This window comes from Peromyscus eremicus, unplaced genomic scaffold (genome assembly GCF_949786415.1).
Source record: "Peromyscus eremicus unplaced genomic scaffold, PerEre_H2_v1 PerEre#2#unplaced_112, whole genome shotgun sequence".
In the NCBI taxonomy this organism is placed as follows: domain Eukaryota; kingdom Metazoa; phylum Chordata; class Mammalia; order Rodentia; family Cricetidae; genus Peromyscus; species Peromyscus eremicus.
This window is the reverse complement of record NW_026734351.1, coordinates 409,656-429,387: the sequence shown is the minus strand read 5'-3', so window position 1 is coordinate 429,387 and position 19,732 is coordinate 409,656. Positions and strand designations below refer to the sequence as shown.

Below are 19,732 nucleotides of genomic sequence, written 5' to 3'. Positions count from 1 at the left end.
TATCACATTACCTATTAGTAACTGATCAATCTCATCATTACCTTGTGCTAGAGGTCCTGGCAGACCTGTATGGGATCTGATATGTGTTATATATATAGGATGTTCCCGTTTTCTGATGTTTTCCTGCAATTGTATGAATAATGAAGTTAATTCTGTATTATCAGGAATAAATTCAGCAGTTTCAATATGTAAAACAACTCTCTCTGCATATTGAGAGTCAGTGACTATATTGAGGGGTTCTGTGAAGTCCATCAGTACCATAAGAATGGCATACAGTTCTGCCTTTTGTACAGAGCTGTATGGACTTTGTACCACTTTACTTAAGTCTCCTGATTTATATCCTGCTTTCCCTGGTTTATTTGCATCAGTATAGAATGTGAGGACTCCAGAAATTGGCTTTTGTCGTACAATGTGAGGAAGGACCCATTTGGTTTTCTTTATAAATTCTATTCTCTTGCTTTTGGGATAGTGGTTGTTAATCTCTCCCAAAAAGTTACTGCAGGCTCTCTGCAAGTATTCATTATCTTTCCATAGTGATGAAATTTCTTCATTAGTTAAAGGTACTACAATTTCTGCTGGGTCCATTCCTGTCAACTGGCGAAGTCTTAGTTTACCTTTTTGAATCAAATCAGAGATCTTTTCTATATAAGTCTTTAATTTCTTATTTGGTTTACATGGTAGGAATATCCATTCCAATATAATATCTTCCCTCTGCATCAAAATACCTGTTGGGGAATGTCTGGAGGGGAATATGACAAGAATGCATTTAAGTTCTGGATCCACACGATCCACATGTGCTTCTCGAATTGTCTTTTCTACTAGAGCCAATTCCTTCTCAGCTTCGGCTGATAATTCTCTTGGACTATTTAATTCTTTGTCCCCTTCTAGAGTATTAGCCAAATTTTGTAGTCCATCTTTGGGTATTCCCATGATACCCAGTAAGTTGGAAATGCTTCCTAATAACTTTTGAAAATCTTTAAGAGTCTTCAATCGATCTCTCCTTAGCTGTACCTTTTGGAGTCTAATTTTTTGTAGCTCTATCTTATATCCTAAGTAGTTAATAGAATCTCCTCTTTGTATTTTTTCAGGAGCAATTTGTAGTCCCCAGTGAGGCAAAACTTTTTTTACTTCTTCAAACATGCTTTCTAATGTATCTAACTTTGGATCAGCTAATAGGATATCATCCATATAGTGATAAATTATGGATTGTGGAAACTTTACACGAATTATCTCCAATGGTTTCTGCACAAAGTATTGGCACAAAGTAGGGCTGTTTAACAATCTCTGTGGGAGGTCCTTCCATTGATATCTCTTGACTGGCTGAGAATTATTATAATTAAGTACTGTGAAGGCAAATTTTTCTCTATCATTTTCTTGTAAGGGTATGGTAAAGAAACAGTCTTTTAAGTCAATAACTATTATAGGCCATTCTTTAGGTAGCACAGAGGGCAAGGGCATCCCAGTCTGTAGGGAGCCCATTGGCTGAATTACTTTATTAATAGCTCTCAGATCTGTCAGCATTCTCCAATTACCAGACTTTTTTTAATAACAAATACAGGAGATTTCCAAGGGCTGGTAGATTCTTCAATGTGTTGAGCATTTAACTGCTCTTGAACCAGCTGTTCTAAAGCTTGTAGCTTCTCTTTTGTCAAAGGCCATTGTCCAACCCAGACAGGTTTATTAGTTAGCCATTTTAAAGGTAAGGCAGTTGGTACTTCTGAGAGTTCAACAGCAGTTGTGCTCTGTTTGTGAACAGCCTGAATGGTTGGTTCCTGATTTTTATAGCATGCGATGATATTATTCCTAGAAACATGCATTGGTCTGTATTCTTTTTCTGAAAGTGTAGGAATTTTAATCTAGGTATTCCACTGTTGTAACAGATCTCGGCCCCAAAGATTTACTGCTACATTTGCTACATATGGCTTCAGTCTTCCTCTCTGTCCTTCTGGCCCTATGCATTCAACCCATCTCGAACTCTGTTTTATCTGAGATAGGGTGCCAATCCCTAAAAGTTGGACATCTACCTCTTGAAGAGGCCAATTCGGATGCCATGATTTTGGTGTAATTAAAGTCACATCTGCACCTGTGTCTACCAGTCCCTCCATAACCAGGCCATTAATTCGAATTCTAAGCTTTGGTCTTTGATCATTTATGGAAGTCTGCCAAAATATTTGTTTTATAGTGTTCTTTGTAAACTGTGATCCATCCATCAGAGCTGTTTTATCATCCATTGCAGTATCGGTTTTTACATTAGGCAGTGGTTTATTCAGTTGTCCTGGAGAGGAATTTCTTCCACAGTGGCTGGGAATGTTCGTACTACATTTGATTTGGGGGCCTGCAAGAAGCCCCCTGAGGCCTTTCCCGCCAGTAAAGGGTTACCTCGTATATCTATTTTTGATCTGCACTCACTGGTCCAATGTCGGCCTTTGCCACACCTTCTACATAATCCGGGAGGTGGTTGGGGTCTCCTGTTTAGGCTATTCCTAAAAGGAGTATTACTCCTAGGAGTACCCCACGTACAGTTTTTACTTATATGACCTGGTGTACCACATTTAAAACATTTGGTGACACGGGGCCTTCTTTCACCTCTGGGATTTGTCTCTCCTATCCAAGCCTCATTACTGTAGTTACTAGACTCAACACCATTAGTATACTGAATCCATTCTTCCAAAGGAGCTGATCTGATCTTTAATGGTGTAAGTATTCTTCTGCATTCTGCATTAGCATTGTCGAATGCCAAGGACTCAATTAATACTTTTCTTAATTCTTTATCTGATACAGCTCTTGTTATAGCTGTGTTAAGTCTTTGTAAAAAATCAGTGAAGGGTTCGTGCGGTCCCTGAAATATCTTTGTGTATACCTCAGTTGGTTTTCCAGGTTCTGGAATTTTTTCCCAAGCATTTAGAGCTGCTGTACTGCATAGGGATATTGTATGTTCATCATAAATGGCTTGTACATTCCTGTCAGCAAAACATCCCTCACCAAGTATTTGATCTTGGGAGATCACAAAACCTCTGAGTTTACCTTGTTGTTCTAAATTTTTTGCCTCTTCTCTCAACCAGCTTTTCCACTGTAGCTGCTGACTATATTCTAGAACAGCTGAAATTAACTGATGCCAGTCATCTGGGATGATTCTATGTGAGGTAGACCACGAATTTAACAATTGTTTTATGTATGTGGAGTGTATCCCATACGTAACTACTGCTTCCTTTATATTTTTAAAGTCCCTTGTTGAAATTGGTTGTAATGTATATGTATTATATGGCTCGGGGTGCGTGTCATCCGCTGGCTTCTCATGGATGATAACAGGATAAGCCATTGTGTGAGAGCCATTTGGAGATGTTACAACCTCTATGGTCTTGCCCTTCTGCTTATTAGGTCCCTTGTCATGTTTACTGAGAGTTTCTTCTAAGGCCTGCAAACGAGCACCTAGGGTCTGTTCTAGGGAGTCAACCTCCTCTCTGGCAAGGGACTCCAGATTTCTCATGGAATCATAGAAGTTTTTATGTTCCTCAGAAACACATGATTCCATGGACCTTATCTTATCAATTAATGATAATCTTTCTTCCTTATATAGTGTCTGGAGAGTTAGTGTTCTGTCCATTAAATATTCACATTTATTATCAATAAGATCAATTTTTGGTACAAGCCTGTTTTGTAAATCCTGATTAGCAGATGCCAGAGAAAGAATCTTTTTCTCTAAGGTCTCATTGCTATCCATTAAAGCAGATTCCAGAGATAGAATCTTTTTCTGTAAGTCTTCATTGCTATCTTTAAAAGCCTGTAAATCCTGGTTAGCAGATTCCAGAGAGAGAATCTTTTTCCGTAAGCCTTCATTGCTCTTGCTTAAAGCCTGTATCAGTCCCAATAATGACTCATCTTTGTTCTTGTTTTTAAACCAGTGTTTGAACACTGCATGGATTATTACAATGAATGCCAAAATGGTACAGGCCAGATATGCCTTAGGAAGGTCGTATATTTCCAGGAAGATGTCATTCATCATACAGGCAAAAAGGTTTTCAAATTCTTGTGAGGTAATGTTGTCAGCCATATTACAAGAATTACTCAAAATTTGTTAGTCAATTTTAAGGTGTAAAATTATCAGGTACTTTTACTTACCTTTTGTGGTTTTGGGGGGTGTAGTAGCACTTTTCAGCCAGCAGGTGGCGATGGTACAGCTCCAAAGCATGTCCTGCTGGTGATCTTGGCTGACTGCAGCTTGCTGGAGTCAAGATGGTGGAGCCGAGCCGCAGCTGGCGTGCGTGCACTCAGGAAGCTGGGGAGTGCCTCTTTCGCTGGGGGCTAAGCTAGGGGGCTGAGACCGGACTAGCTGCTCCCTTTTTCGGGAATGGAACCATGTAGGTGTTCCCTGGTTATATGGAACTTTGCAGGCAGGTTTAGGTACCCTGTGAGCCTGAGCCGGGGAGGAGGCTGAGGGCGGGAGCCACTCAGGCCTTTGGAATTTGCCCCACGTGAGTGCCAGATATTGGTGAAATTATTTAGGCCACTCCATGTAGTTAAAAGGAGATTTATTTAATGGTGTAACTTACAAATTAAGGGATAGGTAGGTCGTGGGGTCTGGGGAAGGTGTATCACAGTCCAGCAGTGTTCTCTGTAGCTCTGCTTTGTCCACCTCCACCATCCAGGGTCCTGGAACCAAGAGAGCGTTTGCCTATCCAGATCTCGGGTCCCCCGGGCGCCTCCCTTGGCCCCGCCTTGTAGGCGTAACAGTTGCCAAAGTCTCAATGGGGGTTGGAACTTCCAGAACAAAGCTGGAATGGCTACCCACTACAACATATATACCTCAGTTAAAAAATATAAACTTTGCATTGTACACAGGCTAGCCAAAAAGATTTTTTTGTTTTATGTTTGAGCAGGTAAAACATACATCATATTTCTTGTATTTACTTTAGGTTTATTTTCTCATTTCTGTATTCAGGATTTTAGGGGTTTTTCTTCAAACAAACCTGATTTTCCTTGACCTGGGATGAATCCATAGCCTCTTATTTTCTGTGGAAACAAGTGCAACTTTTCCACATTTAACATATCTTTTGACTTTAATTTTGAAGTCAAGATAATTTTAAAATATATAGGTTGGTTTAATTTAATAGTTTTCAAAATCAAATGTCTTTCAGAAGTTGTTTTTCATGCATTAACAGTCAAAAAATCTAAATACAGTACAGAATATAATATAGAATTTAGACTCTCAGTGTTTTCTGATCTATATATGGCTTATCATAATTTTTATTACTCTAATTTTAAGAATTTTACTTAATTCTTTTAAAATCATTTTTAATCTATGACTGTTTCTATCATTTCTCTTCTTCTCCCAAGCCTATACACATTTTTCAAACACACTGTAATCTACTTAGAGGCATTTTTGTCTGAATTTGTACTTACTGTGTATTTCTAAACCTTTCTGTCTTTATGAGCAAAACCCTCAATCTGCCACCTACTATGTGGCTGGGAAATGCCACTCTGCACCTCATCCTGTGTGAGACTGTGAGAACTTCCTATGCTGCCGATCAAGCCCACATGTCGCAGCCAGAGGACGTGTCTCTGTACAGTGGCTCACATGAGAGGCATGAACTATGAAGCTGCTCTTGGCTTCATTTTTGTATGTCTAGAAACATTTTTTAAGCTCTCTCACACTTTACATGGATACATGTGCCCAATCGTGGGTGCCCTATGTAAATGGACATTTCTTTCCCACCTGCCAGTTCTCAAATTACCACTCAGAAGCTTATGATCATTCCAACATTCTCATCCAATAGCTCAGGCTTGTTACTAACCAGCTCTTACATTTAAATTAACCCATTTTATTAATCTATGTATTGCCACATGTCCTGTGGCTTTACCTGCCTGTATCATCTTACTTTTTCAGTGGCTTACTCTCTCTTGGCCCTTCTTTTTCTCCTCCATAATTTGGTTTACTTCCTAACCTTATACCACATGGCTATTGGTCAGTCAACTTTTTTATTAAATTAATCAGAGCATAATTTACACACTGTGTAGGAATATTCCATAGCACTTACAAAAGGTGATGACTTATGAGTGGAGAATAAGAAGGACCCCAGGATGGAAGAAAGCAGTTTTCCACAGGAACTGCATAGATAATCACCTGGAAATGGGGGCACTGAGTGAGGATAGGCCACAGCACAATTTTGATATAAGGCTTTGAATAAAACTGAATGATCAGAGTTGGGATAATGCAGGTAAAGGTGAAGATCTACAGTTAGCCTACTTCCTTTCCTGGTCAGAGTGACATGTGGGTTCTTATGGAGTGTCTTCTTGATCTGGAGGTGAGGGGAAAGGAATGAGTAGGTAGAAGGAGCTTTGGAGACTAAGACCTATGTTATACACATTATATTGGGGAATTTTGGGGAGAGACTATAGCAGGTGTTCTGCACAGAGATGAGGGTGAAACTAGGAGAATGGACTTGAGGAGGAAATGGAGAGATAAAGCTCTGCATTGAGTCTACTACTTCCATGCCCAGTTTTGCCTGTGGGTTCTTGGGAAATGGTTGATTGACTTGAGGTGTGGGACCAATCAACAATTTATGGTAGGGGTATTTAGGAGGGTCTCTGAGATCCACTAGAGATGGAGGTGTCTGATGTAGGTGTTTTGATGCAGAATTAGGGATAACACTGGGGGATGGGACTCAAAGGAATGGAGAGTGAGACAAAAATCTATAGTTAGCTTACAATTCCCTGGTCAGAGTAATCTGTGGGTTCCCAAGGAGGGCCAGTTGAAGTAGGGGATTGGGATAATCCTATGAGTTGGAAGAGTCAGGATAAGAGGAGAAGCTCTTTGGGATCCACTCTAGATGGGGGGAGTAGCCACAGATATTCTGTGGTAGAACTTGGTATGAGAGTTTCGAATTGGGACGTGAGGAGCAGAAGAAAAGGAGAAAACATGTGGTCAGCCTACCTACTTCCCTGGCATGAGTCAGAAAAATAATCTTTGATGAAATATATTAAGGATAAACAAAAACAGAAAATTTGAATCATTCCAAAATAATTTGCTCTCTTGATTTTATCTTCCAGGGGAAGAAATTTTCCATGTAAAAAGCAAAGCCATCCATCAGATACTTTGTCTTTTGAGGAATATTTGAATTTTTCATTGTAAAATTCAATTTTCCCAGGAAACTTCATTACCCACCTCTGCTGCATGCTTATTCATTTTCCCATAAGTCTCCTTTGCAACCATTCAATGCACTGTTTTCAGTTATTGCCATGGTTGTTTACCTTTACATTAAATATTAACTGAGTCTGTGATAAAATATGTAATAAAAGTTTAGAGCCAAAAATTCCTTTATGAGCCCATTTGTAGGGCTTGGATTCTAAGCAAAGTCTTCCTTATTCCAAAGTTTTGCATTCTTATGACTAACTCCTAGAAGTGAGCCAGTTGTGGCAGTGCACAGTTATAATCCCAGTCTGGGCGGTCTGAGGTAAAAAGGTTGTGCATTTGATGCCCATCTAAGTAACAGCATGAAATTATAATTCAAAACAAAATAAAATATTGGCAGTAGCCCCAAGTAAAAATTATTGAGAACATTTTTATGAAAGTGTTTTAAATCTGTGTTACGCTCAGTTACCCATAGGAAAAAGTATCGTGAGCCCCGATCAAATTATTTGTGCATATTGCCTTCACTCACATTGACTGCTGTCTATAAGTATTTCTATAAGTATCGTTAAACAGAGGGCAGGTTTGGTATCTTGGTGCATACCTTTAATGCTTGCACTTAAGGGGAAAAGCCTCTTTGTGTTTTAAGGTCAGTCTGGTCTCCACAGCAATTTGCATCAGACCAGATAGGACTCCCTCCATAGCATACTGTCTCAAGACAAAAATCCGATTGCATTTAGTAGGTAGGTTGGCATACACCTGTGAATACACCAATAAAGTGTTAGAGACAAGATGATCAGAAGTTTAAGGTCTTCATTCAATACAACGTAAATTTGGGGACATCCTAAGTTATATGAGACCCATCTAATATTAAGTCCCCCATAATAAAAATCGCAGCCTCTGTATTTTAAGGGCCAGAGATCAGTCACATTGCAAGCTGACTAAATATACAAATGTTATGTGTGACTCTTGCCCTCTTTACAAGGCCTGTTTCTTTCCTAAACCCCATTGAATACTTTCTCATTTTATGATGCCATTTCATTCTTCATGTTTCTTTTTCCATCTTCCATCTGTAGTTACCTTCTCTGCATCTGTTCTCTCAGATTTCTCTATTACCCTCATTTTTGTTTTGATTTTTCTTTTAGAGTACAAGGGGAACCATAGAGAAGATCTGTGACTTCCTAGGAAAGAAACTGGAGCCAGATGAGCTAGATATGGTCCTCAAGTACAGCTCCTTCCAAGCCATGAAAGAAAAAAATGTGTCTAATTTTAGTCTCATCATTAAAGATGTGATTATTAATGGTTTGGCCCTCATGAGAAAAGGTGAAGAAACTCTTTATATCCAAAATATGTAAGAATAAGTGGAAGGGTTTTTTGTTCCAATGAAGCTGTAAGAAATTGTTGTGAATATGTCAATGGTCGTTGCACATCTCTCATAGTGTCTCAGAGACCTTGCAGTGGAATCTTTCTGTGGTGATGACATGGTCTTCAGAAACACTGAAAAGATTGCTTTTTTTCTGGGAGATATTCTTGGGATTTTAGAGGGTTGTGTTCAATATCCTCAATGGAAAATGAGAGACATGTTTTTGTTTGTCTTTCTTAGGCTTTCTGTATCATAGCCCTAAACTCTAAGAAAATGTTTAATGGAAAGAACCAAAGATATATAATGGATGATAACCACAAAATACACTTCCATTCACTGCTCTAAAAGATGTTCAACAGGTCAAGATTGTTGATCCATTGCAGGCTAAGATTAGAACTTATAAGAACTAAATGAATTATCCTCCAGTGTTAAAATATGATGACATTTGCCAAGCTCAATTTGGATTGCTTCACAATCGTATTTACTGTCTTTCTTCTGAATTGTCTCCCTTGAAATGGGAATACTCATCTTCTCTATGTCTGTGCCACCTCTCTATGCTATGAGCAAATTGTTGGTATGGTTTCATAGCTGTGCAGTTGAGGAGTGACTGCCAGAATACACCACACCAAATTAGTGAATAATTAATGAGATGGGACTCAGGGCTGAAGAAGGAATGAGATAGATGTGAGGTATTTGGGGATGCCTAAAAAACTTGGATATAAATGCAGAAAGTAGAGAGTTACAGGTTTAATTTTCCTCTTCTAATTACTTACATGCTTCATTCTTAATCTTCAGTCAACCTCCAACCTACAGTGTGAAGATCAGGTCATAAGACTCTAAGGACATCAGGAGTATAGATAGAGATAAGTAAGTTAAAGTCATTAGTGTATTGCATTTAATTCAGTACTCCTGGTATCCTCACAAGAGGAAATTACACTCAGATTTGGGCACACAAAATGTCAACTCAAGAAAATGGTCATCTGTACACTAAGGACTGAGGCCTATGGTAGGGTCCACTGCCATTGACCCATAACCTCAGACTCCTGTGCTCCAGACTCTATGAAGATAGAGTTCTCTGTACAAGAACTGAAGACCTCAAGTAAGAGAAGAAATAGCCCATTATTGGATTTCCTGAAGTAAATAATAATTTGGCAGAGATAAAAGAGTATGTGTACAAAATGACTTCAATGAAATACCAAAACAAAAAGGTGGCTTGTTTAATAGAGACAGACTACTGAAACTAACAAAAGTTTTATCTGAGATGCACTGGAATAGATGAAATAGAGTTTAGAACAAAATTACATGAAGAAAACTGTACTTTCCTCTTTTCCAACTCTGTTTTTTTCCAGAATGAGACCACATTGGGATTTTAGTTTAGTCTCTTCTAAAACATAGTATTTTCATGTATCATATTTTTAGGAGAAAAATATATAGTAGTTATTTCAAAAAACAGGATATGGCCCTAAATTCATATGTGCTTTAATTATCATAGTGATCATATAAGACACCCATTTCTTGTTTATTTAAAGATAACTTTTATTCTAAGAAATTGTTTTCCTTGTATTAAACTCACTATAAGCCATGAATCCCACAAGAAAGCAGGTCAATGAAGGGGGAGACAAACTTCATTGCACCCCTCACCCTGATTCATGACTCCAGTGCAGAAGTTGCTGAGATGCATATGTTGGGAAACATTTTGAAAAGAATAAGAAGAATGAGGAAAATGTTGATCTTCTTAATTCCTACATTAGATTGATTCCTTTGCTTAATATGGAAAGTATGAGCATATCAAAGATTAATTCTAAAACTTATTTCATTACTTACCAATAGACCGAATCCTTAAAGCATAATGCATGAAAAATTGTGTTAAATGTTATACTAGCTTTGAACAAGAGGAGTTCACTCAACTTTTTTTTGTCCTTTAGTTGTTTTTCTCAGGACACCAGAGAGATACATTTCCTTGCCTCTAGAGAGATAATCTGAAGAGCTAATATTTACCTGGGAGACTCACTTATCAGGCTAGATAGGATTAATTTAGTTTAAAGCTCCAGTGAACAATTTTCCACAAACAATTTGGTCATTATGATTCAATATTTAGATACTTCATGAAATATAGACCGGAGAGTTGTTCTGTTTAGTTGACATAACTTTGATAAAGACATTGCCACAATCAAGACACATGGGAGGAAATGTCTTCTGACAAACTACAAAGGTTTTGACCCTCATTCACAGTAGATATTTACTAGACAGAGTACTTGAGTCAGTAATCATTTTCTCTGGTGTACAAAAAAGATATTAATCTGAGAAACAGAGGGAAGACCTATGGAGAAGCCCACTATCTACAGGTCAAAAAAGCCAGGAGGGTATGAAAAACAACATTTTATGAGACTGCAGCCTCTGAAACTAGGAGGAAGTTCCTTTCCAACAGGAGTTAAGCCACTGTGCATTAGGGTTTTGCTGACCCTGGACACATCAGAGTTTCAGGAGGTTTTTAGAAAGAAGCACTGAAGAAAAATATATGCATGAAAGGTACACAAGATTTTGAGATGGTTGGACTGAGAACTTCATGAGTCCACTCCACAAACATGATTCTCTCATCTGGATTGATTCATTCCATTTGCAGACATAGTGAATTTGCTGAGATTCTGATAGCTCAGCATCCAGTCTGGCTTATGAGATTCAAGATTACTGTGGAATACAATAACACAACTTGTTTCACTAATGAGTATAATAATGAAGCTGAAAGTAGCAATGGGCATTGATAGATTCCAGTATCAATAGATGACACTCTTACAGTCATCGCAAGAAATGGTATATTATTTGACTATTGTGTATCAATAATTATATTTTCTTTAATGTGTACAACTGGGCATTTAAAGTTAACTTATGTGATACACAAATATTGTATTTTAGTAAGGAAAAAAAAACATGACTTCTAGCCAGGCGGTGGTGGCGCACGCCTTTAATCCCAGCACTCAGGAGGCAGAGCCAGGCGGATCCCTGTGAGTTCGAGGCCAGCCTGGGCTACCAATTGAGTTCCAGGAAAGGCGCAAAGCTACACAGAGAAACCTTGTCTCGAAAAAACCAAAAAAAAAAAAAAAACCAAAAACCAAAACAAACAAACCAAAAAAAACCAACAACAACAATAAAAACATGACTTCTGTGGTCAGTCTTTTTGGCTTCAAATCTACAAGCATCACTATACTGCTGGTAAGTTCTCAAGGACTAATTTTTCTTCATCAGCAAAATGGTAACAAGGCCACTATCTTTCTTCCTCATTCACTAATCCTTTCAATAATTCCATACTGAGAATGTTTTTGTATGTCTGATACACATTAATAAATGAAGCTTCTGATAATTTAAGAAATACTTTACTTTTCAAATATATTAGATGCATATTTGAAGCATGTTGAAAAAGAGGAAATTCATCAAAGTGTCACAGCTATGAAATAAAATACAGCAAGGAGAAGACCTGTAGAATTCTACATGGAGAGAAGATAGGAAGAGAGGGTCACTATCACAAAAATAGGGAAACAGAAGAAAAAGAAGTAACTATGTGGAATACATCAACACTTCATGATTAAGGAACACATAATACAATGTGATAATTTGGACTATAGGAGATCTCTACGTCCAAGCCTAAAACCTCCTAGAATGTGGTTATGAGAACCAAGGCATGGTTAAAAAAAATACTGGGAATGAAATCATCTTCACACATCAGCAAACTCCATACTGACTGAAAACAGACATCCTGGGATGCACTCAGCAGGCAGTATTTTGTGTCTGTTGTATCTGATGGAAATATCAAGATGACTGATATGGAGCTCACCACTGTGTGTGTATCCAGCTCCATGGTATCTGATATCTTCAACCTCTGCAGGCATGTGCATTCATATGCAGCTACAGACACATAATTAGAATTAATTTTAAAAGGTGTTTTAAAAGTTGCTGGCATAGTTTGCAGAACAGTTATAAGTTAACCCTAAAAGGAAGAAAGAACGATTTAAGTGTGTTTGGGTAATTGAGATATGAAACTCTGTTGGGCTCGATAGTATGATGGAAGCATGTCTAGTGAGAAGGAAACATAATCTAGACATTAAAAATATAGATCCAGTGTCCATGTTGTTATATATTGTGGAGTTGAAAAATTGGTATAAGAGATGGTTGACATTACTTACACAGAGGTACAAGTCTGTTTGCATTCTTTTCAAAGCATAAGAATTGTTCTCCATAGAGTAACTGTTAGTTCTACTTTATTGACTGTGTGTTCCTACTTACGCAGATGGTAAAATCATGTGAATAAAGGAATGAGAGCAGATTTACAATCATCATTAACCCATCTCTGTGTCTGCTTCACATTTTCCAGGTGTGGCTGGGGACTGGAAGAATCACTTTACAGTAGCTCAAGCTGAAACCTTTGATAAAGTATTCCAGGAGAAAATGGCTGGTTTTCCTCCAGGGCTGTTTCCATGGAAATAAATTCTTAAAATTTTAAAAACTTATATGGACACTGGTGTTTATTTTCCTGTCCTTGTACAGGTGACTGAGTGGATATGGTCATAGAATACATCCTATTATTGAATTGTGTAGGTTTTTTTCTAAAATGTATTAGTAGTAATAATAGCAGTAGTAATAGTGGTCATAGTAATTGCGTAGTGGTGGTTATTTTATATGAGTCTGTGTGTGTGTGTGTGTGTGTGTGTGTGCACAAGTGCATGTTGTAGGTGTGCATCGTGCACATGGGTGTGCACATATATTTCTGTGTGTAGTACCTTTAGATGAGAAGAATGCATTGGTTCCCATGGAGTTGCCACTGCATGTGCTGTAGACTCCTTTATTTGTGTCCTAAAAAGTAAATTCAGGTTTTCTATGAGGGTAGTACAGTGATCTTAACCTCTGAATCATCTCTCCAGCCCTGAATCTTGTAGTCTTGAGTTATCAAATATTTGTTCCTATTATGACTGGTCTACTATACATTGACAGTTAAGTCCAATTTGCTTCACAGAATTCCAGCTTAAAGGAACCTTTGTAATATCTGAAATATAAAACATACTACAGAAATTTTTAGATAATTTTTCCTCTGTTACATCTGGGCAAAAAGTAAATAAATTATATTTATAGAGACATTAAACATAATTTAATTACTGTATGGTAGAATATCTTCATAAACTTACATTTCTTCTCACAACTGTGTATTTGTATTTCAGCTTTTTTCTTCTTTTTGAGTAATTTTTACTGGGTGTATACAATAATGGGATTCATTATAAAACTGGTTCATACATGCACATCATTGCCATTTTCTCAGTATTGCCCCTCTACTGCCAAGTGCCGTACATTCACTCATGTTAGCACTTTCACCTCCCACATAGCACCTCTCTGCTTGAGTGTCCTATAAACATACTTATATTTAAATATAGATGTTCGGAATGGAGAAATAATGCAATATTTTTTCTTTTTTATGATTACAGGGAAGTTATTTATTTTAGGTATGATGGAGAATATACCTAGGGGCATCTAGAAGAGTCCAGAGCAAAGAGAGAAAGTAGTACACAGAACATGGCCAGCAGAATAGGCCAGGCCACTACGTGGGGATCAAGAAAGCAAGACTAAAACAGAATAAGATGAGAGAGGGTGGCCAAGAAGATAAAGAGTGCCAAGAATAGGCATTATCAAATTGACACTGTTATATATAAATCAGAGGCTGGGGAATAGAAGTCTATGACCTGGGTAAGTTTAGGATAGGGACTGGGGTGAGAAGAGCAAAGAGGCGTCAGGATGCTGAATACTTGTGTGAACTCTGTACCAGTATTTGCCATGAGAGCATGGAGGCCAGCATGCATTTGGTATGCTAATAGGCACCAATTTAGCCATTTGTCCTAAGGATGTTTTTGGTCCTGACATTCCAGACTGTTTTTTGGTGATGAAGGCCTATGTAATCTGTTCTGAAACTGCTTCTTGGCTGAAATTACAATGGTGTTGTCAAGACCTTGGATGTTTGGAGTGCTTATCAAAGATTGGAAGGAAGGAGTTGAGTTAAGGTTGGAGACATCTGTTTTGATTGCTATCTAGGTTTACAGAGACAACCTGGGGCAGGCAAAGAGCTTTATAGCAGTATGAAAATTCTACTTAAAGCCAGAGGCTCAGGCCAGTTTGGAATTCCATCAGAAACATCAAGTTAATATGGTTTACAGCAAGTGTAAGGGTACCTGATTTTAATTTGGAGCAGTTTATATTTTTTAAATAATGAGAAATCTGATGGGACAGATATAGACTGGAGAAAAAAAGATAGAGTTAATGAGCATAGTGGAAAATCTTTTTCTTGGGTATATGCTTGAAACCTCCAGATCCATAGGTAATAGGGTGTGCAAATAGTCTGAAGCCTAAGAGTATCAGAGTTAGATAGCTAGATGCACAGATAAATAGGTAGATAGTTAGATAGATAGATCCCAATGCTAGGAATTGACAGTAGGTAAGTAGGGAAGCTTAAGCTGTTGATTTACGGGAGTACTTATCAAGAGTATGAGTTGTGATAGATGGATCCAAGATGTAAATGCTTGAAGCTCACATGAATTTCTTAAATATACACAATGAGATGAAAATTTTATATATATTATCATTGCTACTGCTTATAATCTGTACTTAAAATTTCACTGTTGAAAAATCAGTTAATAGGTGTGTATCACAAATTGCTAAATGGTCTTATTAATAAAAAAGTAAAACCCAGAGCCAAATATTGAGGTAAAAGCTAAAAGATTGGAGAAGCAGAGCAAACCCACAATGTTCTTACCTATACAAAATCCTCAGCCACAAGAGAGAAACTTCTTCTTTGCTCAGGCCTTATTGTGATGGTATTTTACTTGTACTGAAATGTGATTTTAATTGTATGCTAATAAATAAAGTTGCTTGGGGGTCAGAGCTATTAGAGCCATAGCAAGTGCATGACGGTGGTGGCGCATGCCTTTAATCCCAGCATTTGGTAGACAGAGCTAGGTAGATCTCTGTGTGTTCAAGGATACAGCCAACATTGAAGACACATGCTTTTAATCTCAATACCATAGAAGACCTGGAGGGTCGTACATACAGGCAGTGATGAAGCAGTCATGTGTTTGGGTTTACAACCAATAAGAAGGCAGGACAGACAGTCTATATAAAGATGAACAGACAGGAAGTAGGCCCTTTTTTAGAGAGCTCTCTTGGCTGAAGCAGGAAGGGTAAGGCTCTTAGCTCTGACCTCTTGGCTTTCTTCTCTGAATCGGCTCTGTGTTTCTTATTTAATAGATGGTTGGTTACATCTACACCTTATAAACCTTTTTCTGCCCTGGCATCTGGGATTAAAGGCTTGTATGCTTCCCAAGCAAAGACATGAGATCTCAAGAGTTGGGATTAAAGATGTATTCCTTGACATCTGGCTCTGTTCCCATTGTGGACTTGAACTCACAGACACACTGACAGATCTGTCTCCTGAGTGAGAGGATTAAGGCTGTGTGCCATCACTGTCTGGTCTCTATTTCTAATCTAGTGCCTGGCTCTGTCCTCTGATCCGCAGATAAGTTTTATCCAGGTGTACAATGTATAACCACATTTCCCCTTTTTGTCTAAAATAATAAAAGATTATTTCTCAAGTCCTTGTTTAAGTAGACTCTAAGGCTGGATCATTTCAGCTAGGCAACTTGAAATTGTCCTGAGCAGTTTGTAGTCCAAAGCTGATCTTTGGGTGGTGATTATCCTCTTAGTGGTACTATCATCCTCCTGATGAAATCCTTGTTGGGTGGTCCCTTCATCATTTTTGGAGACTTCAAAATCACTGTTATGTATGGTCATGGTACTCTGCAGAAAACTGATAGAGACTCATACCCCAAATCATGTACAGGCAGGTAAATGAAGCCTTTTTTCTAGGATTATTTAATACACTATGACCATGAATATTATATATAATATATATATATATATGTATATGTATATATATATATATATATAAAGAAAAGTTTTAAAGAGTTAAAATAAAACCAAGGTATTATGAAAATAGTGGCAATAGAATAGTCCCTTATTTTTTCCCTATCCCATTTCTAGAGTCTCTTATGACTTGATACAGAGATTTTTAATTTTTTTTTTAACAAACATGCTTGGGTTTAGAAAAAGAGAGAGCCATGCTCCACCTCCAAAAATAGCTGTAATTTTTAATTGAACTGGGACTGCATAAAGAGTATTTTCATTATATGCTCATAGAGATCATCAAAAACAAACTTTTAGGAAGACATGAAATTTTATCTTGTTAATTATGAGATATACCATGTACCAACAGGTCAATTTACTCTTTTTCTTGGAACATTTCTTGGGTGTTTGTCTTTTTCTTTAAGATGTCTCTTTTTCCCAGTGAAAAGAAAGAGTTTTTTTAAATCAATAACTATAAGAGGTCATCCTTTAGGTAACAGAGAAGACAAAGGAATCCCAGATTGTAGAGAGCCCACTGGCTGAATTACCTTTTAAAAAGCTCTTTTATCTGTTACCATTCTCCACTTACCAGATTTCTTTAAAATAACAGATACAGGAGAATTACAAGGTCTGATTGATTCTTCAGTATGCTGGGAATTTAACTGCTCTTGTACCACCTGTTCTAAGGCCTGTAGTTTATCTCTTGTTGAGTTGATTTGAATTCTAGCCACTGTCCTGAGTCCTCAAGGTATTATTGGCTCAATAGTTTTTGCTGTGGGATGTTCTGTATGGCAAATGTGTTGCTAATTAGTCAATAAATAAAACACTGGTTGGCCATTGGCTAGGCAGGAAGTGTAGGCGGCAAAAGGAGGAGAATAAAGCTGGGAAGTGGAAGGCTGAGTCAGAGAGACACTGCCAGCCGCCACGATGAGAAACAGCATTTGAAGATGCCGGTAAGCCACAAGCCATTTGGCAAGGTATAGATTAATGGAAATGGATTAATTTAAGCTATATGAACTGTTAGCAAGAAGCCTGCCATGGCCATGCTGTTTGTAACCAATATAAGTCTCTGTGTTTACTTGGTTGGGTCTCAGTGGCTGTGGGACTGGCAGGTGAGAGAGATTTGTTCTGACTGTGGGCCAGGCAGAAAAACTCTAGCTACAAGTTTTATTACATATTTTATCACAAGGTAAGTTACTGTTTCCTGGGAAGGAAAGAACCATGGCAATAACTGAAAACAATGTGTTGAATGGTTGCACAGGGGACTTTGAGAAACTGCACTACTAAACAAGAGATACACCTGTGTAAGGAAGCTTCCTGGGGAATATTGAATTTTATAATGAAAAAGTAAACTGTTTTACAATAGACTAAACAGTTGTTGGTGTTGCTACTTACATGGGAACTTTCTTTCCTGGATAATAAGATTAATACCAATTTCTTTTGAATGATCTAGTTTTTCTGTTTTTATTGCTCCTTAATATTTGTCATTAAAAACAAATTTGCTTTTGCTACTCCTGCTTGTGGTGATATATTGTGTACCATAAAAAAAGCCTGTCTGAACATCAGATGAAAGAGCCAGCCACTAGATTAGACATAGTGGTCAGGCATTGGTGGCACACACCTTTAAACATGGCTCTCAGGAGGCAGAGATGCGTCTGCACCACTGTAAGCTCAAGGCCACGCTAGACTACATGAGATTGACTCAGTCTCAGAGAAAAATTGAGCCAGACAGAGGTGGCACACACTTTCAACCACAGGACTTGAGATCTCATGCCTTTTCTTGGGAATCAAGCATGCCTTTAACCCCAAGATGTAATATGGCATAGCAAAAGAGGTGTATGGGGGTTGAGAAGAGAGGATCTAAAATCTTTGAGGTGAGGAAAGCTTCTCAGGCTGAGGAGTCCTAGCTGTAAGAAATCGCTTGTTCTTTGGTCTCTCCGAACTTTTTGTATTTACCCTAATTTCTGGCTCCAGATTTTTTATTAAAAGACCTTGTAGAATTTGAGTAACATCTGGTATACAACTTGTGAAACATGAATTCACATAAAAGCCACTTGGTGTGGCCTTGCAGTCCCCCCTGCTCAGGCTGATCTGCACACAGCCAGAGTCTTCACCTCATTTGGGCTGGGTTCTATACTTTCTGGCTAAGTTTTTGTTGCAGACTCTCTGCAGCAAATTTCGTAGGTATTTTTTGACTCCAAAAATGACAGGAGTTAGCCACTTCTAAACCCTTTCCCCATGCAGATGGTTGGATATTTTGTTTCTTTCCTCTCCTTGTGGGTTTTGGCTTTCTCTTGGTAAACTCCTCTGGCTGCTGCCACACAATCATCTGAATCTCATTGTTAGCAGATTTGATGATACAGTTGGGATTTCTTAAGGAGAAATTAGTTAATAGAAGGATTTCTTCCTACATGAAATATGGGAAACCTTTTACAATGGAGGAATTTTGGTCTCTGTTTGATAATGCAATTGATGCTCTAAAAATGGAACAATTAAATGAAAGGATAATTAATGCTGATGGGATTTACATAACATCAATGATAAATATTACTTGTTTAAACATTTCTATTTTATCATTAAAAAAGTTGGTTAATATCAGTCCAGAGATAAAAGTTTTAGAAAACTTGTTTAAACAGATCATAGAGATATTCAGACCCAGACAGAAGAATTTAAAAAAGAACCAATCTCAATATTGTATTATACAGTAACAGAGAAACAGCCTAAGTCTTTCAAACAACCAATGTTAATCTATCCAGAAACCTTACAGGAAATACCAAGTGATTTTATATCCTCAAGACTTTGTAAGAACTGATTTGACTCATGAGCAAATGTTAAATTTCAGGAGATTCTTAGAAGCAACCATCTCATATGGCATCCACTCATCTTTCATGAAGCTGATGTTCAACCCATAATCAACTTGTAATAGAATTATCCCCCAAGACTGGAGAAATTTGGTTATAGCAGTTTAGAGGCTGGTATTCAATTACTATGGAGAATCTGGTGGAAAGATGAGACTAAGACCATTGAACAACAAAATAGAGCTAGAGGTATAGAAATTTTGGAAGACAAATTTCTTGGAGAAGGTGATTATGCTTATATACAAAGACAATCTTCATATAAAGACCACACTCTGTCTTTATGCGGAATGGCATACTTGAGTGCTTGGGATGGAACTGAACACATAGAAAAAGAATGAATCATTTACTAAAGTTATACAGGGCCAAAAAGAAACCCTCAATGATTTCTTGAAAAGACTGCCTTCAGCAGTAAATACAATGACACCAATTTCAGAAGCTAGACAGATAATAATT

The 19,732-nt window shown here is 37.8% G+C and overlaps 1 pseudogene; it reads left to right on the top strand.

Moving 5' to 3' along the window:
• The window catches only part of LOC131901564 (sulfotransferase 2A1-like), a 38,255-nt pseudogene extending 25,287 nt beyond the window's left edge, over nucleotides 1–12,968 (top strand).
• Nucleotides 12,969–19,732: the final 6,764 nt, after the last annotated feature.